General features: G+C 46.4%; 1 protein-coding gene and 1 long non-coding RNA gene across 11 annotated transcripts in view; one reads left to right on the top strand and one right to left on the bottom strand.

Moving 5' to 3' along the window:
- Positions 1 to 783: 783 nt before the first annotated feature.
- LOC120101529 (uncharacterized) lies at positions 784 to 18423 on the bottom strand. Its single transcript, XR_005502109.2, has 3 exons — positions 18269 to 18423; positions 12635 to 12734; positions 784 to 2464 (listed from the first exon to the last, which is right to left on the bottom strand). It is a non-coding gene; the product is annotated as an uncharacterized LOC120101529 (long non-coding RNA).
- Positions 17017 to 21161, top strand: part of Ggta1 (glycoprotein alpha-galactosyltransferase 1) — a 78187-nt gene continuing 74042 nt past the window's right edge. For 4 of the 10 annotated variants that reach the window (XM_063283097.1, XM_039104278.2, XM_039104274.2 and 1 more), the window contains exon 1: positions 18822 to 19125. The gene's annotated coding sequence lies outside the window, so the exon portion shown is untranslated. 10 annotated transcript variants of the gene reach the window in all.

Below are 21161 nucleotides of genomic sequence, written 5' to 3'. Positions count from 1 at the left end.
ATGGTTTCAGAGATTTAGTGCATTATCCTCATAGCAGGAAGCATGGTGGCACACAGGCAAACATGGAGCTAGAGAAGGAGCTGAGAGTTCTACACCTGCATCTGGAGGCAGCAGGAAGCGATTCTGGATTTGGTTTTCTGAAACCTCAAATAAAACCCACCCCACTGACACGGTTCCTTCACCCAGGCCACACTTCTCAATCTTTTCAAATAGTGTCACTCTCTGGTAACCAAGCATTCAAATCCATGAGCCTAAGAGGAACACTCTCGATCAAATCACCACAACATACATCAGGTTTGAGCATTCTGAGTACATGACGATCAAAGCACTGTGCCCTGAGGTAAGATTGCAATGTTGTGTCACAGTGTTAGACTTATGATGTGGGAGTCGTTCTCATTAGTGACTTTCCTAATGCTATTAAGAGACACTATGACCAAGGGGATACCCTCTGCTGGCCTCCATTGGCAATGTCTACACGTGGTGCACATACATACATGCCAGAAAACACTCATGCACATAAAATAGACAAAACATGAAAGTCCATAAGTGTCACTTGCTCTGTTTTTTATAACATGTCCATTAGATGTAATGCATCTTTCTAGGGTTTGTTTGTTTGTTTGTTTGAGACTGGGCCTCACACAGTGGCTCAGGCTACCCTTGAACTCATGAGAATCCTCCTCTCGAGTTCTGAGATGACAGGGTGTGAGCTGCCATGCTTGGAGTGCTGGCTGGTTCTGTGTCAACTTTACACAGCTTGTTAGGGTTAGGATCTGAGTGTGCATCATCTGGAAAGATGGATCCTCAACTGAGGAAATGCCCTAACTGAGCTGACCCCTGGGAGAGCCTGTGGGGCAGTTCCTTGATGGATGGTTGGTATGGAAGGGCCCAGCCCACTGTGGGAGGCTCCCCTGGGCTGGTGGTTCTGAGTGGTGTGAGAAAGCAGGCTGAGCAGTCCACAGACAGCACGCTAGCATGCAGCATCCTCCATGGCCTGTGTTCAGCTCCTATCTCCAGGTTCCCACCTTGAGTTCAAGCTCTGACTTCCCTCCGATGGACCGTGCTGTGGAACTGTAAGCTGATGCAAACCCTCTCCTCGCCAAGCTGTGTTTGGCCATGCTGTCTGCCCAGCGATAGAAACCCTAACTAATGGCTAAGACATTACAGCTCAGTGTCTCTGCTCCGCTAAGGATCCAGCTCATGTGCTCCAGCAGAGGTGTGCATCTGTGCTGCAAGGGGCTGAGTCTGTAACGGGAGTCACTGGTCATGCTAGCAGCAAGCACAGGTCAATGCCAGTGGATGGGCAACAGCAGGTCTCTGGGCAAAAGTGGTCTGAGGGTGTGATAACTGTGGTGCCACACAGAGGCTACCTGGCTGACAGCTTTGTCTGAGATGGTTGTCATGCTCTGACACAAATGTGTCAGATAGGACTACAGGTAAAAGAGTGGCTTTCCTACTGGGTACAGGTTTACATCTCACCGAGGCTTCCACCTTCAAGACACCAGTAGGGTCCATATGATAAACTCATTTACACTCCTAGATGTAGGGTCAGTGACTATCAATTTTCTATAGCTGGAATGCTCCCCTATGTCATTTCATCATCACATTGGCATCTCTCAGTGCCAAGATTTCCTGTAGGGAGACACTGTCTCTAGTTTTGGTTTGTACCTTCTATATATTTTCTGTTTTCATGCTTTCTATATTTCTTTACTATCTGTCTGTCTATCTGTCTATCTAGCCTATCTATCTATCATCTATCTATCTATCTATCTATCTATCTATCTACCTATCTATCTATCTATCTATCTATCTATCTATCTATCTACCCATCATCTATCATTCTATCTATCTTAGTTTTTTGGGACAAGGTCTCTCTGTATTGGTTCTTCCAGAACTTGCTATGTATACTGGGGTCCCTGTGAGCCTCAAAAGGAACAGGAAGACTAGATTCATCAAACTTCTTTGGTCTGGTGCCAGGAAGTTCCCCACAAGAATATTTAAACACAGTACAATTTGGGCGAAAGTTTCCAGGCAACAACCATCACTCCAATTCTAGGTGCACAATAAAGCTTACAGCATGATTACAAAGAAACTCCTTTGCAAAGCACATGTGGCCTTGAGGGTGAGTTCTATAGCTTAAGGGCCTAGGATCTGGTGTGGTCTAGAGATCAGCGGGCTGTAAAACACATGTGACTTCTCCCCTAAGGTGGCTTTTATTAGCTGGGAGGGAGAGATCAGGATACATGTTCTGTTGAATTTGAGGGTGGCCTGGCTCTACAGATAGCAAAGTTCACTGGGTCATTAACATCCTTGTGTGTGGAAAACAAGCGTTGGTTTCCTCCACTCAGGAGATATCTCTCACAAGTAACATTTCTGGTTTCGCCCATGTTTATCTGTGAGCAGGAAACCTTGTGCCATCCACATGAAGTCCACGCTGGCCTCAAATTCAGAGATGAAGTCCGTGGTGCTAGAATTAAAGGGCATATGTCATTATGTCTGGCTTCAGTTCAAAATTTTTAATGAAAAATTCATGTGTGTGCATGGGTGATTTGCTAGCATGCCTGCCTCTGTACCATGTGTGTACCTGGTATTCACAGAAGCCGGAAGCGAGCACAAGATCCCCCAAACCTCGAGTTACAGACGATTGTGAGCCATCATGTGGGACTGGGAAGTGAACCCCGAGTCCTCTGGGAGCAGCCAGTACTCTTAACTGTGGAACCCCCCACCATCTCCTTTGTCTTCCCAACCTGTCCCCATTCAACTTTCATTGATTTTTGTTGGTGTACCAGTGAGTTTAATCAGGGTTACTTAAAGGATCCCATGCACCTTGCCAGTGACAGCACCAAAGAATAAAATGTCCCCCCTCTGGGGGAGGGGGAGGGGAGGGAATGGGGGCTTATGGACAGGAAACCAGGAAGGGGAATAAGCTTTGACATGTAAGTAAAGAAATATATAATGCAAAATTTAAAAAAAAAAGCCCCCCTCCACAAGCAACCATTAACTGCCCACAGCTCCTCAGAGAGGGGTGGGGCCTTGTGAGCCTCTGCCCCTAAAGATAATCTTTCTTTTTACTTTTTTTTTTTCTGAGTGATTTGATCTCCTTCTGTAGCCCAAGCTGCCTTGGAACTCACTGTGTAGCCCAGGCTGGCTTGGAACTCTGGGAAGTCCTTCTGACTAAGCCTCCTGAGTCTCCTGAGTGCTGGGCTTCCCGTGAGCCACCATGTCTAGCTTGCTTCTAACTGTGTCGTTTGGAATGTTTCTTTGCTCATTTCTTCAAGGGAAGAGCGATCCTTCTGGGAGGTGGTCTCTGTCTGGTGAGTTACATTCCTAGAATGGTCTGGGTGTTTTGCTCCCGTTTAACATGCCGTATTAATCCTCTGTGGTGAGTAATTTTCATCTTGGTATGCAGTTTGTATCACACATGTGTTAGTATTAAACGTGAAATAGAAAGTTGACCTGTATGTGGCCCTGATTTGGAAGGGCTTTTGTCTGAGCTATCTCGTGTGAGCTAGACAGTTTTGATGACAATGTGTCACGCGTGGTTTGGCAGCTGGCTTACACACTCATGAGTGAGATGGGGATGTTCTGGGGGCATTACCAGTCTGTTAACGGAGCATCCTTTTCTCCTCCTCTCTCCTCCTCTCTCTCCTTTTTCTCTCTCTTCTTGCTCCCACCCCCATCCTCCTCCTTTGAGACAAGGTCTTTTCTTGGTCCAGCTGGTCTCTCAGACTCGTTATTGACCTCCTGATTCTCCCGCCTCCACCTCCCCAGTGCTGGATTTCAGATGTAAGTCACTTTCACTAATGATGCCTCCATTAACTCACCTGTTGCTAACATCCAAAGAAAGGCTTTTGCCTGCTTATCCATCGGCGTCAGCAATGCCCCACTTTCTGGTGTTTTTAATTGCCTGACCCAGAGTTATCCATTTTAGGTTATCTCTTTAACAGACATGCACTGTGTGGATATGTGCACACAGGGTATTGGAGCACATGGTGGGGGGCACATTCATGTGCAGTGCACTCGTGTGGGTATGTACAAGGGTGATGCAGCTCATGACAAATGACCCATGGCCATCCAGCTTTTTGGAGAGCCAACCTCCAGTCTTCGTGTATGCAAGAGCATGGCAAACACCCATGAGCCATCTCCCCTTAGCTCTTGACCCTTTCCTGTCCTGAGGAGTGAGTGCTACTTGGGGGGTTAGCTGTGAGACCCAGTCGCTTGTGCTTTAGAATTGGTGTTTCTGCTCATTTTAAAGATGCCGAGGACTACAATATCGGTGCATCCCTGTCCCGCAGGTGTCAAAGCCACTCGGCACCCGATGCCCGTTTCTAGACGACATAACCTCTGTCTAAGAGTTTTGCAGTTCATCCTTGACGTGTCCTCTGCCTTATGGTTACAGTCTGTTGCTGTTTTCTAGTTTTGGCTGGTCACACCACAAAGAGCTTCTCTGGGAATCATTAAAATCCCACATGTGCCCAGGACGTCCATTGCACTGTTATGTTGCATGGGAACAAATGTTTCCAAAGCATGGGAGGGAATGTTCTGAAACATTTTCAGTGCTGTTTGTCCTTGAGATTGTCCTGATCGATTTGTAGCAGCCTTTTTTCCTTTCAACCGGTTTTATAAAAGATGTATTCATTTTATGTGAGCACACTGTCACTCTCTTCAGACACCAGAAGAGGGCATCAGATCCCATTACAGATGGTTGTGAGCCACCATGTGGTTGCTGGGACTTGAACTCAGGACCTCTGGAAGAGCAGTCAGTGCTCTCAACCACTGAGTCATCTCTCTAGCCCTGCAGCAGTCTTTTAAACAATATTTCATGTAGTCCTTCTCTTGGCACCCCACAAATTAAGGGGCTTACATCATTAGAATTCTTTAAATTTAATGTTATGTTTTCTGGACAGCTGCTGCTCTCTCTCTCTCTCTCTCTCTCTCTCTCTCTCTCTCTCTCTCTCTCTCTCTCCACAAAATTTTGCTAATTCAAGCCCTTCTTGAATTCACTAAGCATCTCAGGCTAGCCTTCAACTCATAATAATCCTCCTGCCTCCAATGCCTGAGTGCCAAAATTGCAGGTGTGCACCACTAGGGCTGGCTATAGCCTTCCTTACCTAAGAAATCCTGGGTGGTGCTGAGGCTTGCTACTCTTTCTATCTGTCCTGCATTTGTCAACCAATTCCTTAAGTGATGAGGCTCTGCACAGAGAGGGTGGGGAGCCTTCCTTGCTCTCTGACCTCAGGACCGTGCCTCCAGGCAGCACCACAGACCGTCTCACCAGGGTCAGATCACACTACAGTGTGAGCCAGGATTCGGGTAACAGCTGCAAGCTTTGAGACTGTGTTTGTGACTTTGGTACGGTTTCCGTCTTTATCTCTATCACCAAATGGTTTATTTTACTTGAGGAAAAACAAAAAAGCAAACCGAAACTTTGTGTGTTGCCAATTATTTTTGCCAGCAGCTTGTTTACCGTCAGTTTCCTTCTTGGACGGATGGAGTCCCGCTGGCCACAACTGGATTGATGTGTTTATGTTTCTCCACAATGTCAAAGTTTATCACAAACAATAAATTCACAAGCTACGTCTATTTTGGTGGCTCTGATTCACCGAGTACTGCAGATTTCACTTGGTATTCATGTTTTTTTGGCAATCACTGGGTCTTCTGCCCCGAATTGCTCATATTATCTCTCAGGCCACATGTTCTACTTCACAATAATGTGTGTGTGTGTGTGTGTGTGTGTGTGTGTGTGTGTGTGTACACATACCTGCCAATGATATATATAGCATATATAACATATAACACACACACACACACACACACACACACACACACACACACACACACGTTATTGAATCGCTTAGACAGGGCTACAGGAGTGGTGGAAGGGCTCAAGGGTTCCCTGGTAAAGACAAGATCAGAGTCCCAACAGGTCACAACATTGACATAACTGTGTTCACAGACCTGGTGTGGCACCAGCCTGCCAAACACCAAAACAGGTTCCGGGAAGGGAGTTGGGTCCAGATGAAGTCAAGTGGGCCACATCTCATGCTCTTGTGTTGCACACCTGACAGCCTGATGATGGTCGGCAGGCAGTTGTCCCCAGTGTGACATCGTGTGATGGCTGACCTTGGCCGTCCACTTGATTGCTTCTAGAATGAACTAAAACCCAAGCATCTGGGAACACCCGTGAGGGGTTTTCTTCATTGCATCATTTGCAACGAGACTCTCTACCCCGAATCCGGGCCACACCTTCTGGGCAGCACACATAAAAGGATGTGGAAGAAGTAAGGTTTTGCTTTTGTCGCTTGCTTTCGTTCTTGCTGGCAGGCTCATCTATGCTGTTGCTGATGCACTCCTTCACTGGTGTTAGAATCTACCTAACACCAGTTAGATCCTACATTCAGGATCCAATGTAGACTGAAGACCAACAGCTCTCCAGGAATCCCCTGGGACTCCTCCACTAGACTGAGACTTCTCGGATATCCAACTCTCATAGACTAAACAGCTGTTTGACCTATCCATTGGGAGGTAGCCATTGTTTGACTACCTGGACTACAGCCACATCCTGTAGGTCACTCATTAGAGTGATTAAATCTCTACACTAAAATATCTACATTAGACTCATTGACTCTCCATCTACTACACACTCAAACACACACAGACATATCTACACCTCATGCACAGATACACACAGACACACCCACACACAGATACACACACAGACACACCCACACACAGATACACACACAGACACACCCCACACACAGATACACACAGACACACCCACACACAGATACACACACATACACACCCCACACACAGATACACACACATACACATCCCGCACACAGATACACACAGAGACATACCCCTCAGAGACACACACAGACACGCAGACACACATACACACTTATTATTCTATTAATTAGTTTTGTTCCTTTGGAGAAGCCCGACTAATATGCTTGTCTTCATTCTCTATATCTCATGTGAGGGTAATTACATCATTCTTTGATCTGTTGGTTTTGAGATGTTTGTGGTGGGCCTGGGCTATCTGGAGTGGTTTGATACACCTATGTGTCTATGTGTCCCTGATTTAATTTGGTAAGTTCACAAGGGGCAATATTTTATTTGCTTAAATAAGTTACTCAGCACCTCATGATGAGCACTGGACAGATAGTAGGTAGGGCTAGCACACATGCACGCGGAAATTGGAGGACAACTTGTCGTAGCTCGCTCCTTCTGCTGTGTAGGTCCCAGACACTGAGTCAGTCCTTGGGTTTGGCAGCAAACACCTTTAGCTGCTGAGCCATCCTGCTGACCCAGAAGATGGCTGTTCATTGGCACAAGTAAGATGCAGACTCCTTCTGCCTCAGCATTGGTGCCCCAAATGGAGAAAACTGCTGGTTAAAAGATGGGGTCACTCGGGACAAAGCCCTGCAGGTGACCTCTCTGTGTGACATGGGATATGTTAGAGCTTGTACAGTTTGAAACACTCATTTTCTCTCTTTTTCACTATTCCTTCATATCTTCTTCCCTCCCTCCTCATTCTTCCCTCCCTCCCTCTTCTTTCCTCCCCTACCCCCTTTATTTCTTCTGTTTTTATGTCTACCTCTTTCTGTCTCTTTCTTCTTTCCCCTTTCCTTCTGATATCTCTTCCCAATGATGGCTGATGGTTAGGAGGAAAGTATCCTGTTGAAACAGAACCTTCATCATGCCACCCTCCCTTTTTTGGAGGTACCTTACTAAGGAAGAGCTGGCTGTGGGTCCCTGGCCTTTCCTGTAAATGTCTCTGACAGGACCACTCAGATGTGCTGTGCCCCACTGTCTCCTACAGGGACCCAGGCCACCTCCGAGGTACCATGACTAAGTCTCCCTTTTGTAGTGCTCCACTCATCCCTGCTTCTTCCTAGATATGGGTTTCACATTGACCTTGTAGTTCCGTGGAGTTAACACTAACCTCCCCTCCCACACTGAATCTGTGAATTTCCCCACCTGTCCCTGAATGAGGTGCTGGGGAAAGGCCCAGGTTCAGAGCCTGTCTCTGAAAACCCAAACCTTTGGCTTTGAAGACGTCACTTCTCTACACAGATCTCACTTCTGCATTTGTCTATGAGGGTAAGGCTGGCTGTCTTTGGGGATCGAGGGCTTTCTGGTTTCAGAGAAGAGTGGGATTTCCTTTATTCAGTATTTCTGTGAGAAATGTTCACCTAACACCGGGCATGCTGACTTTGCACATCTTATGGCTAATTCTGTTCCCCACCAAGGAGCCTAGGAGGCAACTTCTCAGGTCAAGAATCTTCTGGATGTATATTTCAAACTCTCCAAGAGTCCACCTCACCTTAGCACTCCTGACAAGGAGGATCTGACAAAAGAAAGGACCTTGTTCAGAGACAGGAAGACACAAGGTAGTAGTGGTTGTGGACAGCTCAAATCACAGATATTGAGGTAGAGCATGTGCTTCAGGCTAGCCTGGATTTACATGATGAGACCTAGCCTCAAAACATCAAAAACAAATCAAGAGAGCAAGAATGAGAGTGTAGGGGGAAGGAGGAGGAGACGGTCTAGGAGTTAGAGATTGACATCAATGCCCAGGGAGCAGGTATTCAGAAGTGAACAGAATGATCACTGTAGTGGTTTGAATAGGAGTGGACCCCACGGCTCATGTATTTGAATGCTTGGCCCATAGGGAGTGGCACTATTAGGAGGTGTGACCTTGTTGGAGTAGGTGTTGCTTGTTGAAGGAAGTGTGTCACTGTGGGGCAGGCTTTGAGGTCTTACATGCTCAAGCTACCCCCAGTGTGACACATAGTCTCCTTCTGCTGCCTTTAGATCAAGATGTAGAACTCTTGGCTCCTCCAGCACCTTGCTTCTCACCATGATGATAGGGACTAAACCTCTGAGTTATAAGCCAGCCCCAATTAAATGATTTCCTTTATAAGAGTTGCAATGGTCCTAGTGTCTCTTCACAGCAATAAAACCCTAACTAAAACAGTGACCAAACCACTGAGGTTAAAATCATGAATCAAACATGAGCTTCAGGATTCTCATAATCTGTTTTGATATAATCCACGATATGTTAATCTCTCGTGTCCTTAGTTTTTGTTGTTGCTGTTGTTGTTGTATTTTTCAAATTGAGAAAAGCATGGGGTTGGGGATTTAGCTCAGTGGTAGAGCGCTTGCCTAGGAAGCGCAAGGCCCTGGGTTCAGTCCCCAGCTCCGGGGGGGGGGGGGGGGGGAGCTAAAGTCACTGGAGAGTGGGGAACCTCAATTGAGGAAACGCCTCCATCAGACTGGTCTATGGACAGGTCTGAGGGGCATTTTCTTAAGCGATGATTGATATGGGAGGGTTCGGCCCACTGTGGGTGGTGCCGACCCTATGTAGGTGGTTTAAGAGAGCAGACTGAGCAAGCCATGAAGACAAAGCCAGTAAGCACTGTTCCTCCATGGCTTCTACATTAGTTCCTGTTTCCACATTCATGCCTCAAGTTCCTCTCCTAACTTCCTCCAGTGATGGAGTATAACCTGAAAGTTGTAAGCTGAGATAAATCTTTCCCTCGCTGCAAGTTACTTTTAGTCATGGTGTTTTATCATAGCAACAGAAACACCAAGACACTAAGTCAGACTTTATTATATGTGCCATATTGAAAATATATCTCAGGCTGGAAAGATGGTTCAATGGTTAAGAGCACTGGCTGCTCTTCCAAAGGTCATGAGTTCAACTCCCAGCAACTACATAGTGGCTCACACCATCTGTAATGAGATCCTATGCCCTCGTCTGGTGTGTCAAGGACAGCAGCGTACTCATATAAATGAAATAAATACATAAGTAAATACATAAATAAATAAATAAATAAATAAATAAATAGAAAATATATCTCCCATGGTCAGATGAAAATGCTATAAAGAATCCCAGTATTTGGGGGTGGATGCATAGAAACAGGAGGAGCAGAAGTTTAAGGTCATCCTTGGCCACAGTGGGTATCACCATCCTTGGTTACTGAAGACTCTTGTCTTAAAAGCCAAAATCACTTTAGCGCCTTTCAAAGTTATACTGTTGGGCTGGAGAGATGGCTCAGTGGTTAAGAGCACCGACTGCTCTTCCAGAGGTCCTGAGTTCAAATCCCAGCAACCACATGGTGGCTCACAACCATCTGTAACGATATCTGATGCCCTCTTCTGGTGTGTCTGAAGGCAGCTACAGTGTACTCATATATAATAATAAAAAAAAAAAAACAAAAACAAAGTTATACTGTTCAAGTGATTTTAAGATTAAATAAAAAAAAAACAAAAAACAAAAACTGTTTGGGTCTATTTATTTTTATCTAGAACTTTTCTTTAGTGAATGTACTGACTGGTTTTGTGTGTCAATGACACAAGCTAAAGTTACCACAGAAAAATAAGCCTCAGTTGTGGAAATGCCTTCATGAGACCCAGCTGTAAGGCATTTTCTCAACTAGTGGTCAAGGGGGGAGGACCCAGCCCATTGTGATTGGTGCTGTCCCTGGGCTGGTGGTCTTGGGTTCTATAAGAGAGCAAGCTGAGCAAGCCAGGGGAAGCAAGCCAGTAAGTAACATCCCTCCATGGCCTCTGCATTATCTCCTGCTTCCTGACCTGCTTGAGTTCCAGCCCTGACTTCCTTTGGTGATGAACAGCAATGTGGAAGTGTGAGCTGAATAAACCCTTTCCTCCCCAACTTGCTTCTTGGTCATGATGTTTGTGCAGGAATAGAAGCCCTGACTAAGACAGTGAATGATTCATAAGACAGTTTCTGTGCATTGTTTTGGGTTACTGACTAGGATGAAAATGGATCAAAAAAGGTCAAAGCATGATGATGATGTAGGCCTATAAATTCCATCCCTGGGAGGAGGAAGCCAGCGGATCAGGATCTCAAAGTAATCCTCAGTTATACAGTGAATTCTGGGTCAGCCTGGGCTACATTAAACCCTCAACAAAACAAAAGTCAAGGAAGGCCTTACTGCAGGAAGGGCCCAAGGAAGTGAAGGTATGTATTTTGACATAAAAAGAGGGTTCAATTTCTTATTTGAGATTTTCTGGGTTCTCAGCCATCAGGAATGAAGATCTTTTCGTCTTCCATGCCTCTACAAGCTTTTGTCTTTTGTCTCAGTTTTACCCAGGCTCTTGAGATGCACCCTTTTGGGGCTTAGCCTTCTTACCATGAGAACTTGTCCCTAGAGCTCTCCCTCTGAACATTGATTAGTTGTCCTGTTATGACAAACTAAGTGATTTGTGTGAATGCCACCTCTTTCTGGTGCTATGACACCACCTGGCTTGGTCATTTCCACAGAAGATTGATACTCATAAATATTTCTTATAAGTATGGAGTACAAAAGGAAGATCATTTGGCCCCAGGGTATAGGTCTACAGCTCGAGGGACGGCAAATGAAGTTATCCTATGGGTATTTTAAATCTCTCTTCTCTCCACTGGAAAGCCTGGTGTGACTAGTTTCTGCATGTAGGTGAGTGAAGGTTAAGATGAGTTGACATTTGTGCAAAGCACATGGAGCCATTTCTACCTGGTGGTCAGTGTTGGTAAGGTCCACCTCTTCTCTCTAACCCATTTAATCCTGCCCCTGCAGGATCTGATATGGCTGTGGGATAGACAATGTGATATGGTTCCTGCCCCTGGAGCAGAGCCAGCAGGGCGTGGGTCTTTTCAAGTGCTGACAGTTGCTGTAGGAATAACGCATAATGTACATATTTTACTTTATTTTCCTCCTTTGGGGAATGTCTCCCTGCCAAGATTAATGATTCCAGGATAATCAGAAACAGCACAATTCCAGGAGGCGAGGGTTTGTCTGATATTCCTCAGCAAAATTGTAAATGCTATGACCTTCAGGACAGCCTTAAGGTTGTGGGAAAGAACTCTAAAAACATGAGTTCAAGAATATATAAACAAGATTTCTCAACAATGCAAAATATAAGAATGCAATATGAAGTGTATGAGGGATTCATAGACCTAAAAAAACAAAACAAACAAACAAACAAATAAAAAACCCGAGGCAGCTACACTAGTGAAAGGGAAAGGAATAGTTAAAAAATAAGGCTCATGGTACAAGCAATAAAGGAGCACCAGGAAGTGAGGAAATGGTGATCTCAGGGCAGGCTCCCACCCAGATTAGCTTATTGTTTGTGTTTATAAGGGCAAGCAGATTTCTGAGTTCAAGGCTATCCTTAGACAGAGCAAGTTTAGGTCTAGGCCTGGTGGTACGCACCTTTGAGACAGAGCCATGCAAATCCCTGAGTACAAGGTCTGTCTACACAGCAAGTTCCAGGACACCCATGCTTAGGAAGTGAAGGAATTGGAAAATAGAAAGCTAACTTTCTTACATAAAAATAGCCTGTGTGTCTGGATTTAGCAACCACGAGTGCTGTGCCCAATGAACCATATAGGACTCGCTATGTTAAAAAATGTACTTGCTGTGTTTTTCTAAGAATCAAGTGACTAAGGTCATAAAAAGTTAATTTGTGGGATAATCAAGAAGGAACCTGAGGTAAATGATTAAATTGATATGCAATTCCTAAGAAAGTAGCTTACACAAATAAAAGACAGCTTTAGTCTGCCAGAGTTTAGCTACCTAGAAAGTCATCTTGAGCATGCTATAGAGTTGTCAGCTCTCACCGCATCATTGACTTTGAGTCATTCTTCCACTGCGTCCAAACACCCCTTCCTCAGGACCCTCTCCCAAGCTGATGCTGGTCCTTGGCATGCCACATCAAATCTGCGTATGAAGCAAAGAAGTCTGTGAAGGGCTAAACAATTCATCAGAAGCAATGTCCCTCAAGATTCAAACCCTCCCCTCATCATTATGACACAGGGTGTTGTAGGGTAAAACAATGTATGTCATTCTGCATTGAAGCTATGATGTCATTCTGCATTGAAGCTATGATGTCATTCTGTAGTGAGGCTATGATGTCATTCTGCAGTGAAGCTATTAAGCTGAGGAAGAAAACAGCCACTTCTGGAAGACCCTGACTCTGAGATCCTCTAGGCCTCGCCTTCCACAGGCTTGACCAAGCAGTAAGAGCTGCAGGAAGTCACAAGGAGACAAGACAGGATGCCTGGAAGAGTCTCAGACCATCCAAGCTACCTGGATGAAACTCAGACGGATTGGGCTTCTTCAAGGACCCACAACCACCTGTTGCACAACCTCCACGTGTTGGACGTTGTGAGGTGTTCCCTATGCTCTGGTGGGCTTTGGCGATGCAGTTGTCTGTGAGTCATTTCTGCTCTTGTAACGGACCCCTCACTTGTATGCTTATAAATAACCCCAGTAAACCCACTGGCTCACCACGATCAGTGGTGACCTTAATTTCGGTCTGCTGTTGAGGTGACGTGTTTGGGTACGTCTCCCCAGGAACAGTGTCACACGGAAAATCTGGCAACTAACGGACAAGGCATTTACTCAGTGGAACAGCTAGTTTAACTTTTGAGAACTTGATATTTTCCTCAGAGAGTTAAAAATAAGTCTAGCAGACCCACAGTATTAGCTCGCATTTTACCGACACAAGTTTAAATCTAAACAGAGCACGGGTTTCGTATGCCCTTGGCTCTATAAACTGAGCAAAACCACAACACAAACGTGAACAAAAACTTTAGCATCAAATTAAAAAAAATTCAAATCAGCATAAAATCAAGGAACAGACTAAACTTGTCACATTGTGTTTCACAGTAGCCGTATGAAGTTTTGAGTTACCATTTTTTCTGTATTATATTTTAATTTTATTTTTAAAAACAATGTATAAAGCATTAATATCATTTATGAACTGCTTTCCTAGTGTTTTGGCCTTTACTTATCCCAAACTTCCCTCCTTGCTGTGGAATTGCTTATCTGCCATATGGCTAAACCCCATCCCATCCCACCTTCAGGTGACAGATGTCCTCTCTTCCTCCTTTTCTTCACCTGGGTAGCTGTTGAGATTTGCAGGTTTTTCTCTTGTGGTTTGAATAAGATACCCCCTACCCTCCTGCAGGCACCTATGTTTGAATGCTTAGTCACCGACACTGGGAATTGGAACTCTGTTAGGTTAGAATGTTAGAACAGTAGTGGCCTTGTTGGAGGAAGTGTGTCACTGGGGTGGGCTTTTAGGGTTCAAAGCCCATGTCAGGCCTAGAGTGTTACTGTTCTAGACCCATGCAAGCAACCATGCTCCTCACCATGACATAACTCTCTCTAACTCTCTGAAACTGTAAGCAAGCCCCAAACTAAATGCTTTCTTTTTTTAAGACTTGCCTCGGTCATGGTATCTCTTTACAGCAACAGAACAGTGACTATAAAAAAACCCGTCCTGGATTTTTTTTGTCTGTTTGTTTTTTTAAACTCTAATAAAGTTGTCTTCGAGTTTCCTTTTGAGTTCATTCTTAAATTATTTTTATTAATGAGACTAAGAGCCCAGGACTGGACTTGGACTTCCCTAGTAACATGGGGTAACTCCTTGGGGACTCTCTCATTCCTGTAGAACTATCGTTGTTTTCTCCAACAGTTTTTATGTAGTGTCGGGGGAGGGGAAGAAGGGAGCTCATGTGTGGAGTCAGAGAACTCCGTAGAGCCAGTTCTCAATGAGTTCTAGAGATTGAACTCAGGCTTAGTAGTAAGCAAACTTACTCATTGGGCCATCTGGCCATCCCCTGTTTTCTTGTTTTGTTTTTGTTTTTTGTTTTTTGTTTTTTTCCTTTTCTTTTTTTTCGGAGCTGGGGACCGAACCCAGGGCCTTGTGCTTGCTAGGCAAGCGTTCTACCACTGAGCTAAATCCCCAACCCCCATCCCCTGTTTTCTTATTTTGAGACAGGGTCCTTAGCTACATAGATGGGGCTAGTTTTGGTTTTGAGGCAATCTCCCACCTCTGCCTCTTGAATGCTGGGATTATAGATGTGTATCACCATGTCTGCTCCTCAAAAACAAAGGGAGCAGGGATGCATTGGCTGGTGAGTGGACATAAAAATTCAACATATATAAATATGCATGGAGGGCTGGAGAGATGGTTCAGTGGTTAAGAGCACTGACTGCTCTTCCAGAGGTCCTGAGTTCAATTCCCAGCAACCACAAGGTGACTCATAACCATCTGTAATGGGATCTGATGCTCTCTTCTGCTGTGTCTGAAGACAGTTACAGTGTACTTATATGTAATAAATAAATAAATCTTTAAAACAAACAAACAAAAACAAGCAGGGTGTAATGGAGCCCCCTTGTAATTCTAAATACTTGGGAGGTGTAGGCAAGAGGTCAGGGTCAGCCAGAGCTATGTATCAAGTTCAAAGCCAATCAGAGTAAGCAACACATTCTCAAACAAACTAAAAAGCTTTGGTAGAGAGGACCTGGAGAGGCAAACCATGATCAGAATAGTGAATGAAAATATTATTTTAATAAAAACAGAGCAACAGCAAGGAAATCTTATCCTGGCTAATTAACAGAGGGGTCTCAATTGTGGTAGGGAGAAGTGGAAATTAATGCACCCGGCAGGTGCCTCAGCTTACTGTTTTAACCCAGGTTACTAATGAGCTCCTGTGAGTACATTGGCAAGACAATGCTAGGATTGACCTCCAGCAAAGGACCCATTGTAATGGCTGGGTTAGATAAAGGGTTAGATAAATAGTCAGGGTTAAGATAAAGCACCAAGTCTGAGAGCAAGCTGCTGAGGAAAGGGTGTCTTTGGCTTACACTTCCTCAGTGCTGAAGGAAGTCAGGGCAGGAACTTAAGCAGAGCTGGAACCTAGAGGCAAGGGCTGATGCAGAAGCCATGGAGGGGTGCTGCTTACTGGCTTGCTTCCCAAAGCCTGCTCAACCGGCTTTCTCATAGAACCCAGGACCACCAGCACAGGGGTGGCCCCACCCACAATGGGCTGGCCTTGCCCCCATCAGTCACCAATTAAGAAAATACCCTACAGCTGGATCTTTGGAGACTTTTTCTTAATTGAAGTTTCCTCTTCTCAAGATGACGTTAGCTTTGTCAAACTGGCAAAAACAAAACAACAAAACAAAACAAAAACTAGCATGGGCTCCTCATTCCTGAGCTTTTACGTGGGGCCTATGATTCCATTCTGCTGCTGCTTTACTCCACTGGGGTTTCCCAAGTTCTGCAGCAGTTCTTGGTGAGTACGTTGGCAGTATGCACACCTCAGGAGTCTAGCCTTGTGTTTGTGTGTTTGTTCCCTTTCCTTTGTCAAATGACCTTCAACAATGTGTGCAGTCTCCGCGACATCAAGTTACAGCTCGGCTGTAGTAAAGTTCAAAGTTTCTTAGTCTGTAAATTATGTTCAAAAGCTGGAGAGATGGCTCAGTGTTAAAGAACACTTGTTGCTGTTGTAGAATGAATGTTAAGTGTTACAACTCTGACAGGAATAGTGTTGCTAGTGTTACAGCTCCCTCCAGGGTCCCGGGGGATGCAAGTGTTACAACTCTGTTCTGGCTGAACCCAACAAGAACCCAGGAAGGTGGCTGCCTCGGCTTGGGGGGAGAAGCAGCAGAGAAGGAAGCCGAAAACAGGGTTAACACAGCGTTTCTTGGGGCGGAGTTTGGGCTTTTTACTCTGAATGGCTGGCGAGCGGGTGGGGGTGGGGGCTGAGGGGGGCGGGGAGGGGACGAGGAGAGCAGGGAGCTGGGTCTGGCCAACCATAGGGAATGAGTGTTCTGTGGGCGGAACCTGACTTTTTGGCATTCGGAAGTCCTCCGGGGAGGGGCCTGGCTACTTGTGAGCCTCTAGGGGCTTATACATAGGACCTGAGTTCTGTTCCCACGCCCACAAGGTGGCCCAAACCATCTTGAATTCCAGATCTAGGGGATCCAAATAGTTTTTTTGAACTCCTGGAACACCAAGGCACATACGTTGCGCGCGCGCGAACACACACACACACACACACACACACACACACCTGTATGCAAAACACCCACACTTATAAAACAAACAAAAACTTTAAAACTCTCATAAAAAAAAAAAACAAACAACTATGTCCAATGGTGAGTATTTTAGCAAAAGCAAATACCCTTTTTTTTTCTGGGGGTAAAACAGATTCAACTGAACCTGAGGGTGGAGCAAACCAGATGAGGGCAGATGTGCTTGTTGGTTATAGAGATACAAACTCCACCACAGTTGTTTTCAGCTCCTTTTTAAATGATTACAGGAGAAGATCGCAATGGCTCTGTATAACTGTCAGAGGACACCCAAGGCTCGAAGACCACAAGCAAGCTATGCTCTAGAAGCCTCTTGGCCAGCTTTTCACCCCAGAGCTCAGGGCTGAGAGACCTAGCCTCCTAGTAACCATCCATGGCAGTCCTTAGCCTGTAGCCTGTGGCCCTTTCTCCCGTCTTTCTTCCCTGAGACACACGCGGTGGAGGAAGACCTTCCAGGTTTCCAGGTGTCTGGCTGTAAGCCAGTGTCCATGAAACCATTCCTCATTATATAGGATCCCGGTCCCCGACCCCATCACCAGTAACCCTTTCAGTTCCTCCGCGACCTCCATCACCACGTGCAGGTCAGAAGACACAGGCGGCTGTGACTTTTTTTTTTTTGCTGGTTTCAGGCTTTTTTCTGCTTGAGTGGAGATGAAACAACATCACTCCTCCCACAGAAGGGAAAGGGGTGCAGGTAGGGGTAAAGTGAGGGACACCCGATGCATCACACGTGCATCCGGCCGGACGCTGTGTCGGGGCCGGGGGCGGGGACCGGCTAGACTCCCACTCCGTGGTCCGAGCTCGCCACTCGCCCGCGCCCTAGGCCGCCGCGCGCTGCCCAGAGGAGGCGCCGGCAGGGGCCGGAGGCGCGCACCCCGCCCGGCACACCCAGGCGGAGCAGCGACCCGGTCTCCTGCAGCGCAGGGCGCCGCCCGCGTGCGTGGTCCTGTCCCCATCGCGGCCGACCGCACACGCCGGGCCTGGTTCTGCAGATCAGGTGGGTTCCACCGGGCGTCTGACACCGAAGCCAGGAGCCAAGCGCGTGGGGAGGAGGTGTGGGTGAGCGGGAGCGCCGCTGCTCCGGCCCAGCCCTACTACGGTTCTTGCTTTTGTCTCGGTCACTTGATCATTTCCTCTGTATCCACATCTGAACTCCAGGCTCTGTCCCACCCTGAGGTGTCGGCTGCATCTGTTCAGCCTTCCAGACCAGGGCCTGCTGGTCTGCTTAAGGGGGTCGCCCGCCCTTTTCCCTCCGTCTCTGAGAAGCAGAACTGGGTAGGGCAGGGCAGGGCAGGGGAGAGAGCAAGCAAGGCATGGCTGGCAGGGGAGGGGAGGGCAGGGCAGGTCTCGGGACCACCAGTACTCACCAGTGAGTCTTAGAAAAGGAGTAGGTGTCTTTTCCTGCTGTAGGACAGGACAGGGCGGGATGGCACTTCTTCCGGACGAGATGGGAAAGGAGTACAGCAGGTAGAGGTAAAGTGAGAGACACCCGAATTTGAGAGACAGACAGACTTTTAACAGTGAAGGAAGGACCAAGCCAAAATCAAGCCTAGGCAAAGTCTCAGGCGCTAACTTTGCTGTGTTGGGTGATGAGAGGAAATCTCGTAACAACTTTTCCAACGACCTGTTCCCACTGCAAAGAGGCACCATCCAGCATTTGAAGATGGCAGGGGAACCGCTCAACAGAACACACACACACACACACACACACACACACACACACACACACACACACACACGTTTTATTATTTTAAACTTATTTTATGTTAGCATGCAAAGTGCTGCGTTTCATTATAACGTTTTCATACATATGCGATTGCACAAACTCTTGAGAATCATCCAAGAAACAGCGAAGCGGGAAATAATGTCAGGGCTGGGGGGCGCAGAGGAAGGAGAACAGAGAGACTGAGAGACTGCAGTCTTTCTTGCTGCAGGGGGGCCAGGACTAAGCTAAGAGGGCGGGGATGTCAGCGCCACTAGCCCCTCCCCCAGGAAGGACCCGGGACCCAGGGACTCTTATTTTTGGGGTTTTGCGTGTCTGGGCACTAGAACAGATCTGACTGCCTCTTTCATTTGCCTGGAGGTAGCTAGGTGTGTCTCAGGAGGCTGGAGATTCTGGGTGGAGCCCTAGTCTTGCCTTTTCTTAGCCGAGCGACACCTTCCCTTGTAGACTCTTGGAATGAGAAATACCGATTCTGCTGAAGACCTCACTCTCAGGATCTGGGTAGGCAAAGACGAGGGGGCTGGCCATGGCTCCGGGTGTCCGGGGGCCGGGATGCCAGGACTATGGGAGTCTCTGTCTTTTCACAGTGCTTACTACCTTCCTTACAGTTATTTTGGGGAGTAGTTGCTTCCAGATGGGAGCTGGATTCGGGTGCAAGCTATCTTTTGTAAATAACAGGTATCCGGTGACTAAATATAGGGCTGGACACTTCTCTTAGAATTACCTGGTTCCTGGGGTTGGGGATTTAGCTCAGTGGTAGAGCGCTTGCCTAGGAAGCGCAAGGCCCTGGGTTCGGTCCCCAGCTCCGAAAAAAAAGAACCAAAAAAAAAAAAAAAAAAAAAAAAAAAAAGAAAAAAGAATTACCTGGTTCCAGAGGCCTTGGCCTAGGCCCCAAATGGCTTAGGCTGGGTACCTGGAGGCCCTGGCTTCTGTTCCTCCTGATCTTACTACATAGAACCAATTTGTCCACTTCTACTTTCTCTCTGGGTTAGGAAGTCCCCAGAGGACGTTTGGGGGAGGCCTCCTATCCCCATTCCCTGTGATTAGGGCAATGTCTAAGATCAGAAGGCAGGAGAAGATCAATTGATTACTGCCATGGCCCTCTGTGGCTGAAATTTACCAGAAGCCGAACTTTACAGAGCAGGATTGGCCAGGGCTCTGAGCAGCCATTTCCCCTGCATTCTGACACTTCTGGGCCAGGGGCTGACCATGAGTCTTACTCCCTGTGCACTTCTGGGTCTTAGTGAGACTTTTAGGGTACACTAGTCTCTCAGGTTCCGTAGCCTAAAAGGATAAGCTTGCCACTGTTGGCCGGATTTATAGATGGAGAAGGAAATCAAAGGTGGGAGAAGCTAAGTCACTGGTTTATGAGCACTTAGGGATTAAATAGAAACTGAGATTGGAATGCACTCCAGCCAATTTCTAAGGCTTGTGCACTTCTTGTTTTTTGTTTGTTTGTTTGTTTGTTTGTTTGGTATGTGTGTTTGTTTTTGAGTCAGGGTTTTTCTGTGTAGCCTTGGCTGTCCTGGAACTTACTCTATAGCTGGCCTTTAACTGCTTCTGCCTCCCAAATGCTGGGATTAAAGGCGTGGTGCCGGGGCTGGAGAGATGGCTCAGTGGTTAAGAGCATGAACTGCTCTTCCAGAGGTCCTGAGTTCAAATCCCAGCAACCACATGGTGGCTCACAACCATCTGTAATGGGATCTGATGTCCTCCTCCTCTGGTGTGTCTGAAGACAGCTACAGTGTACTTATATATAAAATAAATAAAATCTTTTTAAAAAAAAAAAGGCGTGGTGCCACCACTACCTGACTGCATCTCCCACCATGGCAAGAAAATGGCTGAGGAACAGATGCTGTGGCTCTAGGAGGAAGGGGGGGAGAGTGGCGGGGGGGGGGGGGCTGAGCATTTAAATAGGTGCAGTTCAGGTGTGAATATTAATTTGTTTGAAATGAAAATGCTTTCTGAGTCCTTTGAGTCCTTAAGATTTATTTACAATTTTTTTTTTTTTGGTTCTTTTTTTCGGAGCTGGGGACCGAACCCAGGGCCTTGCGCTTCCTAGGTAAGCGCTCTACCACTGAGCTAAATCCCCAGCCCCTATTTACAAATTTTTAATCACACTCTAATTTACATGCACTAAAATACACAAACTATGCATATTTTTGGTTTAATGAGTTGGAAGGTTTTAGAGGGACAGTCCTTGTGTTTGTTTGGCCCAGGCTGGTCATTTTCTGCGAAGTGGCTGAGGTCTTGGGTGACAATACTCTTGCCAGGGGGATGTAACATACATGCCTACTCATCCGGATAGGGAGTCCAGGGCAGACCAAAATCCAACTTGATGAACCAATGCGCTTTATTGTGTTGCTTATGGGAATATGGGTGAGGGGTCACTACAGGAGTAGATGTGACTCAGGGACAGCTGGGAACTTGGAGCACACTGCATAGCCTGCAGATAGCTCAGCAGGTTAGAGAGTGTCTTTTCCAAGTAATAGCTAAGCCTGGTCTAGGAAGCTCAGTTGGTTTCTGCTTCTTCCAGG

This window comes from Rattus norvegicus, chromosome 3 (assembly GCF_036323735.1).
Source record: "Rattus norvegicus strain BN/NHsdMcwi chromosome 3, GRCr8, whole genome shotgun sequence".
Taxonomy (NCBI): Eukaryota; Metazoa; Chordata; class Mammalia; order Rodentia; family Muridae; genus Rattus; species Rattus norvegicus.
Note: the sequence above shows the minus strand (reverse complement) of the source record. Positions and strands in the feature narration are given on the sequence as shown.